Genomic DNA, 15,481 nt, shown 5'->3' with positions numbered 1-15,481 from the left:
GCTAAACAAATATTACTGTTAGTTGTTTTGCCCGTTGGCGCAGTTTGTAGTGACCCTGCTTTCTCCTCCGATGGTTGTGGGTTCAACCCCCCCCCCCGAGTCTGGCTGTATTATATATATTTATTTATATATTTATATATGTGTTATATATAAGTATGTTTATCGAAAAAAAATATGTAGCTATACCAGTCGGCTGTTACCTATAACATAAGCATTAAATTGCTTACTTTAGGAACAGACGACCGTGTGTGTATTATGTAGATATTTAGATATTTATTTAGACTAATTAGATAAGTGTAACTGATTATAGATTTATAATATGTTTGCTATGCTCATTAGATAAAAAAATGCGCCATCAGCAACCTTTCAAAATAAACATTAAAACATCGTCCCCTAATATCATCGTAACTACATTTACATGGGAAGTTTTTTCATTGACTCCCGGCTCATACCGAGGGCGCGGTAATACCTCGATCGTAAATCTTAACTTTTAGAGAAACCTAGGGGGATTAAAGATCAGTAATCTTACGTTCAGATGAGTTATGACCGTCGCACCGCGATCCTCTTTATTGTGACTTTAAGAAACTAAGAGGAGATTTTGTTAAACGTTCGAAATTAATTTAGATAATGATTAATGGTATCTCCTATAAGCGCGAAGCTCCCGTGGGTCCCGGTATTTGCATAATTCATGATATCGATGTAATTGTGTTTCAACGGAATGTTGAGATAAGGATTGCGGTGGTGCTCTCGTAGTAAAAGAAAAATAGATTAATATACATTTATGTTATTTGCGATGTCAAAAAAAGTTTATAGCATGACTGTTATTTATTCACTATTTTTAACGCAAACCTCTGTTTTAGGATTCAGTATGTTTTCTAATTAATTAGTGTTCTAAATGAGCACTAATGAGATCAATTAAAGTTATTATAATAAAGAAAAATAATATATAATCAAAATAATATAACAATATGATTATTGTGTAAACATTAAAAAAAATACTGTGTTTTTCTAAAAACATAAATGAGAATGAAATGTATATGTAACTGTTTAGAAAACAAGACAATAGAATTACATAAATATTATCCAAAAACATAATATTAAACAGATACAGATTAAAAGCGAACCCATGAAAATTAAGAGGCCCAAGAAATTTGTCAAGGTATGCTTTATCGCAATACCATCCGAACAGAGGCGCTTATTCATAAATCTCGTAGCATTATTCCGAAGGTGAAACAACAAACATTACCGGTATAAATCTGCAACGTATCTCGGTTGAGAGTAATGCGTGCAACACACTGCTTGGAAAAACTAAGAACAATATTTGTATCCATTATTTAAGACTAAAAATGCCAGTATTTGAGTTGATCTTGCATGCAGTATACTTGAATACATATAAAAGATTTGACTAATACGGGTAATTATCGCAATTTTCGTTTTGGAACTAAGGAAATATTATGGTGCCTGATAGCGGCCGTCAAAGCTTAAAAACCTTTTTATTAATACACGTATATATATTACATTGTTTCAATTCTAACTTTAGCTAAATCCTAGTATAGTTAAATATAAGTAAGAAATCGTATTTTGCAATTATATCCTTATCCTTATTTTTATCCTTATATTTGTGGGAATGCTTTAGATGTAAAAATTTACTTTTTTTTTAATTTAAAGCCACACTTTATTTACTCAGTTACATAATATTTGTCGAAATCAAAAAATATTCATTAACGACTGTGATTCTGTAAATGTGTTAATTTGTTGTATATTTATTTAACAGTAAATAATAAGGTATCAATTTATGTGTATAAGTAAATAATAAAAATAAATTTATCTCTCTTACTATAGGGCCCTGTGTTGCAATTGTTATCTGCCGCCGTCGCGCCATAAGACAATAGTAACGCAATAATAAAAATGTTGAATAGCCCCCGTAATGATATTGTTACTGGCAATGCATTGTGGCCGTGATAACGGATAAACTGTACCCAGAAGACTATATAATATCTCTCTCTTTGAATTATGTGAATTTTATCTTGAAACATTTTTGGATATGTTAGATTAAATGTTCTTCTTAGCTTTGTTTGGGCGTTGTGACTTTATATAGTTATTTGATAAAATACGCAATAATTTAATTGGACACTATTGTATTGTCATATAATACATAATAAGATAATTTTATTCATTAGAAAATCAACACATAACACTATGTAATTATTAAATGGGCTTCTAACTTTTAGCAATTTTTTTTATTTTACGTTGCTCCATCAAAATTCTTTAAAAAGTTTCCTCGAAAATACCTATATTTCCATCGTTTATTATCCACACCGACCTTACTTATCTCGTTGTATTGTTAAAAACCGTCATGACTTAGTAACTGAAAGTCCCATTAAGCGCGTCTCTATTCACGTGGTAACTCGTGGGTGGTGAAGGTAGATACAAATAAAAAGGAGTTGTTTAAAAATATAACAAGCGAGTATTCAGAGAGATAAGGCTGCGTTTCCGGCGTCTTCCCCGTCACGGAATTATTTCAACGATTCGACGAAACACGACGTCGACAAGACGTCGCATTCAACACTCTATCTTTAAAAATATTTAGTGATGTGTTCTGATGTTTTTAAATTGATACTTAAAAATTGATTTATTTTTTATTTTTTTATTTTTTATGAATATAAGTCTCAACGTCTAAATATTTATTTAAGATCCAAGTCAATATTTTATTGGATACCTTGTAAAAAAAACATCATATCATATCAGGTCATACATAGTAATTGTACTACAAGCATATATTACAACAACTTTTTGTATTCTTCAATAGAGTTAAGAACCAGAATATTTCATAGCTAGACTCAAGATTAAAATTGTTTTCTCACAATTTTCTGAAATAAAACCTGTATATATTCAATTAACTGATATCTTTAATCGCTCCTCGATAAATACCAATCCTTTTTTATCATAATTTTTAAAATTGTATTTAGAAGAAATATAAAAAATATGTTAATATAGTTATTAAATGTAGAAAATATTTGTCCAGAAAACTTGTACATTGTACACAATTATCAAGTACGAGTTTTATCGACACATTTTCGCGACGCTGCTCGTGACTACCGACAGATCTGTAAAGAGCACCGTGTCAGATGCCCGTCGCTGTTTCTTAATTTCCTTTCGCTGAGATAAGATTGGCTTTTAGCTTTTTATTGAATTTTCTATGTTAACACAGACTTTATAACTCACTTCGAAACGGCACTTATTTCTTAACAGATAGGCAACAGAACTTTTTCACTTTAAATATTCGAACACAATTTATGCAGTGTTTTTCATACACATTTAAATGACTTCTGTAAGTTTCATCTTTCTTTGTACCAAAATAATTATATTGATTATGTTTTTATATGTACATATTACATTGGTATGAATTTATATACATATATATACATGTATACAATAATTTAGACATGCACTGAACTGAAATGCAACCTTTCAATGTGCTTTCCGTTAAGTATAGGCCTGTTTCTTCGTAGAAGATAATGACTAAACTTTAATTCTCCATACTGTGTTACTACGAATTAACGATTAATTTTCTTATGAATGATTACCAACGATTTTAACAAGGTTTTTATGATAATCACCAGGGCCGATGCCGATAGCGGTGACCTGTACCGGTAAATGTAGACAGATAATATTCTTATCTTAAAAAGACATGTAAATTTCTTCGTTTAGGTACTTCATAACGCACTTACACTTTATAGCGAGAAGGAGAAAATCTGAACAAAAAGTAATATTTTATGTAATAGGTAGTAATTATTCACTTCGAAAGGGAATCGAACCAAACAATTGTTAGCTTCAGTGAAACTTTTTACTCCACTACTTTCTATACTGTTCAGTCAAGTCAGTCAGTCAGTTCAGCCTATTGTAGTCCACTGCTGAAAATAGGCCTCCCCAAGTTCGCGTCACACATCCCGGTTTTCAGCAATCCTCATCCAGCCTACACCGGCAATCTTACGTAGACCGTCGGTTGTTAAAACATGCTTTTAATTTATTAGGTATACTAATGAATACATATAATAAAATGAATTAAACGCGTATCTTATGTAATATTGTCTAATTTTTAATTAAATGGCTTTACTATTTCTAATCTAATTTAATCTAATTTCTAAGACTGATTACTCTTTCTTACTAATAACTAATTACCACATAAATTACCCTTCGCAATACTATGTCATTTCATGTACAAAGTATTAGCGATAAGGATTTGATAGACGTTCCTTGTGTCATTGTGCAAACATAAGAAGCCTGAATATATCTGTTATCTGTGGTATAAGACGACTTAGCTACGATTTGGCTACGACTCTACATTTCCGGTCGTGGTTTGACATGATAACGTTATTTTTCCGTTGTATTTTTTATCTTGAATTTAATGATTTTTAAGGGAACTTACCTTACTAGATGTGAAATTGAAATGAAAAAATGTAATGTAAAAAGATATGGTATAATAAAAATGCTGTAAAATTAAGGCACAAAACTGAAAAATAGTCTTCGACCGTTAATATATACGAATTTGAAAAATAGTATATTTAGTAACTTTAGTGCATAGAATGTAATCTATATTTAAAAATATTATGTAATAGCTGTGCCCCGCGGTTTCATCCGCATTCATTTGAGGAAATAACGTCCTAAAATATTATATAGCCTTGATAAATGGGCATCCAACACAACAAACAATTCGAACCAGTAGATAATATACTAAAATATATTAATAGTATACTAAAAACAAAAGTATTAAGAAGTCAGAAAAGAGTTTAATATTACACTTTAATTATATATAAATGTGTTAGAATAGATCAAAACGTTTTGATTTTTTTCCACAATATAATAATAGAAAAGAATCCCATCTAGAACAATTGAGAAGATATATAAAAACAGACGTTTCAATTTAGACAAGTTCTTAAAAATAAATTTTAATTGTTCAATGCGGTGTGGTGGGAGACGAATTAGAAACGATAATCGTGTTACACTTGACACCTCATTGTTAAAATACAGAGGGAATGATGCTAGGGTTCCGTGAACTATCTTATGTTAATAAAATGTAGAAGTATAGAGTTAATATCTTGTAGTAGCGTAAGAGTATATATCATGAAAAAAAAAAGTTTTAGATAAAAATTTGATGATGCATAATTTATTTGTTTAAGTTACGTGAATTCGGTTAGAAAGTTCGGTAAGAAGACCGTGTGTTGGCAAATGTGGACGGCCTCGGGCCTGCTTGACCGACGATCTACTTAAGATTGCCAATGGTGACTGGATGAGGGTTGCGGAAAACCGGGATGTTTGGCCTATGTCCAGCAGCCGACTGCGATAGTGTGTAAGTGTAGTTAGAAAGTTATATTCGTTTATGATTTTTTATTAATAAAAATGTTTAGTTCTCAATACCCCAGAGATAAAAATATCGCTTCATTCGTACACTTTTAAGTATAATAATATAAAACTTGTTAGTAACTCTTACGTGCATTGTTGTTATAAAGTACAACATACAATACATGTACTCGTACATATTTATTTCCAATTACATATTTATTATTATACGTCATTCTGTCTTAGTTATAGACACTGTGGAAAAATTCAAGTGTCTAACATTTAAAATAAAAATAAAATAAAATAAATTTCATTGGTAACAACAATAAACACTGCTTACATGAGATAAAATGCAACAATATTTGATATTTTTATATATTAATATTAAATTTCAAAGTTATGTATGAAATAAAATAAAATAAAATATGATGTCACCAATCGGACGCCCACTCAGTATCGTTGAGACATCGTTGCCCCAACACTGATTTCGGTTCGAGACATATGATAGCTCCGTAATATACATGGATAGGTGGGATTGGTTTCAATCTTTGATTGCACATTCAAATACGTGCAATAATAATTTATAAACGCATTTTTAGACTTATATTGGGTTAGAGTAATAAGCTGTATGATTTTTTCTTACTTATTTTATTTGTTTAAGGGCACTACAGAGCACAATATATAGGAACAATTGTTTGGCAAAGTATGATATGATTTTTTGAGTCGGTTCTGTTTACCAGCAAAATTATCTACAAGACACTTCTAACTTCAATCCGCAATTCACACTTAGCGATTTTTTTTAAAGAAGTAATTTCCTGCCGCGGTCGTATTCTACAAATGGTTCTGTTATCGTCGTAGGCATTCATTCTCACAGTTGATTAGCCCTCCACGCTTAGCTGTCCTGGGGGATGTAATTAAACAATTTTGATGAGCGCTCGTTAAGAATTAACTTGTTTGTGTCTAAAGGGACCGCTTGGGCGTTATAACAATGGGTGGTTTAATTTTTAATTATATTATACGTTGTTTAAAATTTACGAAATTAAATGTTTTTACTGTCGAATCTGAAGCTACTGTTATAATAGGTTTTACTTAATTTGAAACATAAGTATAAAATATTTTTTATTTCACTCAATGAGCTTAATTATCTGTACATTATTATTTTATTTGGCGACGCAACTATTTGAAGGATAAATGTATAAAATGTAGAAGTAATTCTTTAGTAAATAAGAAAATAATTCTGAAAATCTTACTGAAGTACATGTATTTCTTTTGAAATAAGTCATATTTATATTATTGTTATTACTGGCAAACTAAAATACTAATAATAACAATGATGACAGTAAGTATAATGTTATTTTTATCTAAAAAAAAAGAGAAATAGGAAATTAAATCACTAAAAGGGAGTAATGGCTATAGAATTACTGTGCATCTAAACTATCCGCACTCTTGACATAGGTTGATCCCGTCAGCTCAGACAATGCTATACATGTCAGAGGTAGGAGAGTAAACTGCTAAGCCAGCGGCGCAGACGGCGGGTGAGCGTGGGATCTTTTCACCTGAGGCCGCGGTGAGCGCGACGTGAGGAAATTATTTGTATCTATGTGGAGCTGTTGATATATTGTCATTGTAAAACATGGTTTTTTAAAAGAGAGAATCTACATTTATTGTCATTTAATTATAATCACTACATTAAAATAAATATAACTTTAATTTGTTAAATGATTATTTAAAAGTGCTTTTGAAGTATTCTTGAATACTATATTTATAAGTGAAATAGTGGAAAACTGTTAATATATCTCATACTTTTTGTAATACTGACGGGATAACAATAACATTTATAGGTAAATGAATACATATTTTATACTCTATTAAACATTTTAGATATGTAATATCGTAATAAAATATGATGAAACATGAATACTTTAATTTGTGAATGACTACCTGTATCTACTTGTTTTGTACTGCGTACTATATTGTAAACTTAAAATTATGTACAAATTTATATAAATAAAAATCATTGAGATAAGCTAAAAAATTAATAAAGCACAACTAAATGTAACATTTACGCGTTTGACAATTTGCAAGACAGAACAGAACGTCAAGTTGGTGTCATCAGCTCCTTGTGGTTATCGCTCGTGGATGCATAAGTGTGATTTAGCGAGATGTCAGGGTGTGCGGCGTTACTCATGCGTTAATTTCGCGTCGCAACAAATTAATTCGAACACAGATTTAGATGTGAACAAAATGCACGTGTTTTTGTCCCGTTAGATAACGTTTTAGATGTTTCATATACGATTTAGCTTTGATTATTAGTAGGAACCTAGGTGACCAAACTTAGCTCGGTATTTTTAGCAAATGTTAATGTTTTTTGGAAATCATATTTAAATACGAATTACATATTTATAAAATATGAATAACATTTTTTTGCCGACAGTAACACAGTAAAAAATATAAATAAATATAAAAAATCTAAAATAAAATATAATTATAATAAAAAATAATAATGATAAAATATGAATAATATTTTTCGATTTTACCGACGTAATAATAACAAATAAGAACTGCTTATTCAAATAAAAAATAACAAGTGCAATTAGAAAAAAAAAGTAAAATAATAATCGATCTGGAAATTTGAGGATTTAAGATACTGTGGTCTTTTCGGTCGATCGCGACCGGCCGATTTCCCACCTTCCCAACTTTATTGACAAGTGCGAAATTAAACTTCGCATTCTAACGATATCGTAGCTATTTTCTTCATTGTCTAAAAACTGGGATAAAATGACATTTTCTAAAAATAGCTAGCTAGATTTATTCATCTCCAGATGAGAGATATGATAGAGAGATGATATATATATATATATATATATATATAGAACTGCTCGTTTATTAGTATTAGATTTGTATTTTATAATAAGTTCGACGTTTTACGGCATTTAATTTTTGATCTCCGTCAGATTATGAGGTTTGTTGCTATTTTTTCTCTCCCTATTTTCATAGGAACATTAAGATACTGAGTTCCAAGTGAAAATTTTGAACACCTCCAAGGAGGCTGTGCATTACTCTCACAAAATGAAAAGTACGGGAAGCCCTTACTCTTAAATCTCTATATTTTTATCACACTGTATTATTGTGCTATAAAATATATACTTATATCCAGAATACAATCAAACTTTAAATAAAATATCGTTTAAAGTATTTTTAATACTATTATAGTAATAAGAATCGATTAAATAATTATTATATTGGACGTCAACATTTTGGGTGTGGTAATAAAAAAAAATAAGGCCAGAACCACTTGACGAAATAAGCTTTTTTTATTATGTAAGGAAACTATTAACAAATTAGACTATTGAATTGAAGACTAAAAAATTCGACAATTTTCTACAATAAGTATTTTTGCGTTTCTATCATCATAATAACATATCACGTGATGTGAACGAATCAGAGCCATCTGTGATTATGTGCAAGAACCTACTCAAGTAATCGACCATATCAATACATATAATAAAAATGTAACGGATCGCTGTCTATGCATTTAAGATATATGAGAAAAACTATTATTGGGACCTTTATCAATGCAAATAGATTCCAAAACAATGATTTTTTGTCAGAATTTCTGTTTGTTTGTCTGTGCATGTGTGCACGCTAATCTCAGAAGCGGCTTATCTGGTTTAGATGTGGTTTTTACTGATGTTAGTTTCATGTCAATCGGTTCATAAATAAAAAAAGTTATAGCAATTTAAAGAATCGTATTGAACATGTAAAGTCAGTATTCCACGCGGATGTAGTCGCGAGCACAGCTAGTCACAACACTATAAAATATATAAAGCTACTCTTTAAATAAACATTTTAATTTAATAGACATATACTAAAATTAAAAACAATTTGTACAACAACATTGTTATTATTTATCATTGCATTAGAAATAACAAATAGCATACTAATAATCTTTCAATCATGAATAAATGATCAAGATGGATAATTGAATATCCTCCGATTGGCTCCCGATGCTATGAATAAAAAATAAGCCGAGGTTGAACCTTAAAAAAAACGGGGGAGTAAAAAAATAATATTATCCCGTGGAAATGAATTAAGCAACTCGTAGATACTGCGGTTCAGATGAAATGAGGAGTGAGTCGGGAGAGGGAAACGTAGAGATGGCTTGTCTTACTTTTTATATTTTTTCTCTTTTTGGTTAGGGTACGTTACGCACCCTTTTCTCCTACTCTGGTAGGTTACGTAGTGGTCAAATATCAATGAAAAAGAGGTTTACAGAATTTACGGGGGCGAAATTATATGGTGTCCCGTGTGCTTGGGTTCCTCGCTTGTCCACCAACTCAATTATATGTGGATACATTCTTTTTATTAGTATTTTCATGTAACAAAAATTCGGCCACGCAATTACATCTGTATTATTTCTGAAAAAATGTAGTACAGTAGTAGGTACTATACTAGTAGTATTTTCATTTATGCTGAGCTGGTTTATTTGGATAATTTAATTACTATGTATTTCACTTTTCCAATATGTGCTTTATAAACAAAAAATACATTACACACAAAAAAAAACTAAAATAAAGCTTTTCCATACAAGCCTACCCCGAAATCTTCCGATCCTCTGGGTAAATAGGGAATAAAATTAACCGAGGATGATCGCTAATGAAAATAAATTGGCGGCGGGAGATTTGAGATTACACCGACCGGCGGCTGAGCGATCGAGCGACCCGCGACAAACAGCGTGCGGACTGAGGAAACTGGAGATTTACCTTAAGATTATACTTTTTTATACTCCTGTACTGTGTTCTTCTGAGATAGGAACATACTTTTTTACTAGTTTAGATTTTAGAGACCCTTTTAATTTTAGTTATATCTCTCTGTACCATTTCATTTGTATCACTGTAGCTATGTATGTTTTTTGGGTAAATAGCCTGAAAATGCCTGAATATTAAGTAATGATTTCTATTCGTACTTATGGATATTAATATAAGGTAGGATATATTAAGGATAACTAGTATTATTCAAAACATAAATAATAGTTTAGTTAGGGTGTCAGCTTATTCTGTGCACATATCATAAGGTTCCGGATTAAAAATGATTAGCCATATTTTGCTATTACTTGTATTTAATACTCGACGTCTATCTACATACCCCGGATAAGCATGGTCAATCTAGCTCGGCCACAATTCTTATACAAAGTGAACCTTTTCCAAACAGTGGAAGGTTTACAGGCTGTTTACATAAGTTCAATAATTAACTTGTATTTATAAGTTAGTAACTTGTATTTATAAGTTAGTAAATTATCACCATTACAGATACAACATGTTACGTAAACGTCATTTAAGACATCTAACTTTATTATTTATAATTTTTATAATAATGGTAATATTTTCTTTTCGACACACTAAATAATATTTTCAACAAATAGGCAAGCGCAGTTATTACGGCGTCGGAAAATGAGCACACATCCAAGGCGGTTCATCTTCTTAAGTCAATGTGAGATCAAGTCTGAGTTATGGCCGCCTGCACTGCCTTATTACAAGGAGTTTCTATGTACTTTTATATACCATTTATATCATAACTATTAAATTATGGTAGACTACATAGATCGTTACTTATATTCTGTAGTGTATAAAGACCAAAATTTATTACATTATTAATAAGATTTAGTTAATTATAATTTATCTAGTCTAATTAATTAATTAATTAATAATAATAATACTAATTAATTAATCGAACATGGAGAGGCCTATGTCCAGGAGTGGACTGCAATAGGCCGAGCTGAACTAGTCTAATATATAAATCTCGTGTCAGGTTGTTTTTGGTCGAACTTCTTCGAAACAGTTCGACCGTTTTTCATTAAAAAAAAATTGGGTATATTTTATTGGTATGAGATTACGTTAAAAAGTATATTCCATAACGCTAGTATGACTTCATACAAAAATTTCTTCTGTTTAAACTTCCCGCGTTTCACAGTTTACAATGTAAGGAACTATGTCTATCGGGTCAACTAGTTATGTATGTAACAATTTTTAATATAAAAAAAACTAAAGGGCGAATTTGTTTGTGTGTTATAACCTCAGGTTTTACAGGAAATTGTTGAAAGCATGTGTTACCGAGATTAAATACAAAATTATTTAAGCTACGACTTTCCAAGGAACTGTAGTCATGTCTGTCGTGAGGAAATATTGAAGTTAATATTGAATAATCTTTAGAACATTACAGTTAAGCTACAAGAAATACTTTACAAAAGTTATGCACAGAACAAAATTGATCTTTCTGTTATACAGAATAATACACTTATATAATCACAACCACTCATTTATAAATGTAAGCATTAAACGGTTTATGTAATGCTAAAAAAAAGTAACTTAAAATTTTCATATCAAATATGCCATCAATGAAATATTGCTCGAGAGGTCTTAAGAAGATAATATTTTGCTTACGAACTCGTATTTTTTAGAGATTTTGTGTAAACATCCCTTGTTGGTTTACATCGAGGGTAAAAATGTCATGTCAATTAATAAAGTCTCCTGTAAGGCTCGGCTTAGCCGATTCCTTGTTATATCATAACTAAGGTTTGGGCCGGCCGACAGCTTTGCAACCTTTAACTCTACAAAACGCTAGCGATGATATACGAGTAAATGTATGTGACGAGTGACGACACACTTGTATTTATATCTAGTTGATAAACGTTATCCTGTCCTGTAAACTGTAATCGCATAAAGTTGAAATATTAGGCATAAACTCACTAAAAAATTCTCTGAAGTTGGTTCAACCTTTTTCGAGTTTAACGCTTAGCACAGATATAGCATAGATGTGTATTTCATTCCGCCAATCCGAAATGGAGTAGCGTGGATGGATGGATTAAGTCCTGATTCTTTTCCGAGAAATTAGAAGGGGAAAGAGCCCTATGCCCAGCAATGAGATAACACAGGCTGAAGCGAGCAAGAGTACATTTATTTACTGAGTGATGACGCTAAGTCTTAACCAGGAAGCGCTAAAACATACTCCAATTCTTCTTGCATTTGAAGTTAAATAAATTTACAAAAAATATTTATAACTTTACATTTGTATAGCAAAAAGACCACACCACAAACTTTGAAAATGATAAAATAATAATAATCATTTAATACTGTCAAAAACAAACACTTCTCAATATTTGACGAGTGTCCAATTTAAGTAATAACAAAAATTTAAAAAAAAAAAAACTGCGACAAAAGCTTGATAATACAAAGTATAGGTTGTAACTAGAAACGAAGTCAGACCGTAGTCTAACGCGATACGACGGTGTATTAAGTCGCTTGAGTAAATCTTCCGAGCAGGCGGGCTTAAGAGTTTTATTGTGCAATGTACGGACCACTTGGACGTCCGTTGGCTAGATGACACTTGGCTAATAGCTCTCTTAAAATGTATCTTTTAGTACTGCATCTTTGGTTCCTAATTAGTTTTGTATTTTTGTTACTATTAAAAATTTACAGTAGTTAATTAGTAAGCTAAAAATTTAAGATGTTTTAGTTTAAAGAATACTTTAACAGCTTGAAAATGTGCCACAGCTGGGCAAACTCTACCAGTTTTGATAAGAATTGTTTTTAAATTGATTTTAATTTTAATTAAATATATATAATAGGTTATATATTAAATAGGTATATCCGTTAAGGCATAAATAAGGTACATCCGCTGGTTTCTTAGAGCTCCATTTCCTCGATTCGGTTTAATCAAATTAATGAGCATTCATATTTAACATAAAAAACGGGTTTTAAAACGGCATTATTACATAATAAATTAAAATTCTAGCCAACAACTTCTTAAAACTGTTATTTTTTCGTTCACTCTACATTTTCTATGACGACGTTAGTCTTTGCATTACAGCGTATAATAAATTACTTCATTACGGGACGTCATAATCCGCGGTTAACTAACATTAATACGCGGGTCCTCTTGCCTCGGCAGTTTGTTTAGATTAAAACTTAATACCCCGCAACATTAACATGAACCGGCCAACGTCTAGATCTTATTATTTTGTGTTTTTATTAATAAGTAAATACACAATTAAGTCCTATGTCCTATTTATGTATAAGCTCTGTAGACTTTCTGCTCCACGGGTTGTGGGTTTGATTCCCGTTTTAGTGTTCCTGTAATATTTGTATTAATATATTTTCTAGCTGTGCTTGCGACTTCGTCCGCGTGGAATTTAAAAAAAAGAAGAAATTTATAAATTTCTAAGATAAAGTAGTCTAAGTTAATCCTTATTACATCAGCTATCTGCCAGTGAAACTCTCGTCAAAATCGGTCCAGCCGATTCAAAGATTAGCCGGAACAAACATACAGAAAGACAGACAGACAGACAGACAGGCAGGCAGGCAGGCAGATAGACAGACAGGCAAAAATGTGTATAAATGTATACATCAATATTATGCATATAGTAAAAAGTTATTATTTTAATATTACAAACAGACATTCCAATTTTATTTATTTGTTATAGATATATGTATTGTCTCCATGTATATATATGAAAATAAAATAAAAAATATTTACCTATATCAGCAGATAGTTACCCATAACACAAGCATTAAGTTGCATACCTTAGGAACAGACTACTGTATATGAATGTTATAAGACACAATTGTTATGTCTCACTAAATGTAAAGGAAATGTAGAGTCTAGGTTAGCAAATATTCATTTATATTTCTACGTTTATTTATTGCTTTATTACATTGTTAATATTCATTTGTTTTTTCCTAAGAATCTTTTGTCGGGTTATTGAATAGTACTACTGTTATAAATGTTTAATACACATTCCATTTTAGTGAAATTACTTTCTTATTTACAACTCTTAGATTATTTTTTGAGACAATTAGCCAAGGTTACTTATTTTGAAGAAAAAAAAAATTAAGTGCACGTTATAAACTGGTAATTGGCGGTCATCAGGAATCAAAACTAAAATCGCACTGCTCGGCACCATAAGTTATCTCTTGTTTGGATTATTTTGTATGCCACGTAAACGAATAGATTTACCGAGCGTCATTAGATTTACATTTATCATAGCATTTGCTGATGCTACTTAAATGTATTAAGATACACTTTAACTTTAAGACGACTTTTTCCAATTAAAAGGAATACTATGCTAAGTCAAAATACCGTCAGTGTCTGGTAAAATAGAATAGCATAAACACTTACTGTTGTAATTTTCCCTATTTGCGCCTGCGACTTTTTTGTAGCAACATCATAAAATAAAATATTTCAGGCGTTTCGTTAACATGTTTGTCTTACGTATACTATTACTTTTTACATAAACTAGCTACTTTATTTCATTTAGGCAGAGCACAGTAGAATATATCCTGCTCAAATCTGGAATAGCCTGTCTAAGAAAGTACCTCAACCGTGAAAAGAAGAATACAGCTAAATAATACCACTGTCAAGTAGTGTTATGTTCCTTTAATAGCTAGCCAGACCTCCTAGAGAGGGTGGGGGTAGGGTTGGTAACGCGTTTGCAATGCTCTTAGTATTGCGGGCGACCATAGGCTAGTAGCTGCTGACCGTCAGGTGGGCCGTATGCTTGTTTTTCGATCTAGTCATATAATATATATATATAATAGAAAAAATGACTGTTAATATCCATATTCTAGTAATTTATTTAAAAGAAGAATATTGAATCGTATTGGTTTCATGATAGTAAATCGAAGAAGAATAATCGGTTTGATTTTATAATATATATTTTATAAATCGAAGTTTCATTCGTATTTAAGGGTTGTTGCTTTCTATTACTTCATTTTATATTCTACTTTCGTTTGATTGATCGATACACTCTGCGACACACCACTACCGGGCATATTCATATTTCTCTATGTAGGTTCAGGTTTGTTGACAGTTTACATACTACTGTATTAAATCTCTCGAAACTACCACCTAATTTTGGTCTATTCTTGCCAAACTAAGACATCTCATTCCAAAGTTAAACCGAAATACTGAGACGTGATAAGGGCGGTCATTCACTGGCGATGCGGCGACAAAGACGTCTGTAGATATCGGTTGCGATTACGAACGACTTGCAGTTTGACAGGTGATTTGGGTTCCTGCCGCCTCTTCCGTTGTCTGCGTTGCGTTTGATAACTATTGGCACATGTTATTATTTGTTTATCGATGG

Source organism: Melitaea cinxia, chromosome 1 (genome assembly GCF_905220565.1).
Source record: "Melitaea cinxia chromosome 1, ilMelCinx1.1, whole genome shotgun sequence".
Taxonomy (NCBI): domain Eukaryota; kingdom Metazoa; phylum Arthropoda; class Insecta; order Lepidoptera; family Nymphalidae; genus Melitaea; species Melitaea cinxia.
The sequence above is the reverse complement of the archived record's forward strand: the minus strand, read 5'-3'. Positions refer to the sequence as shown.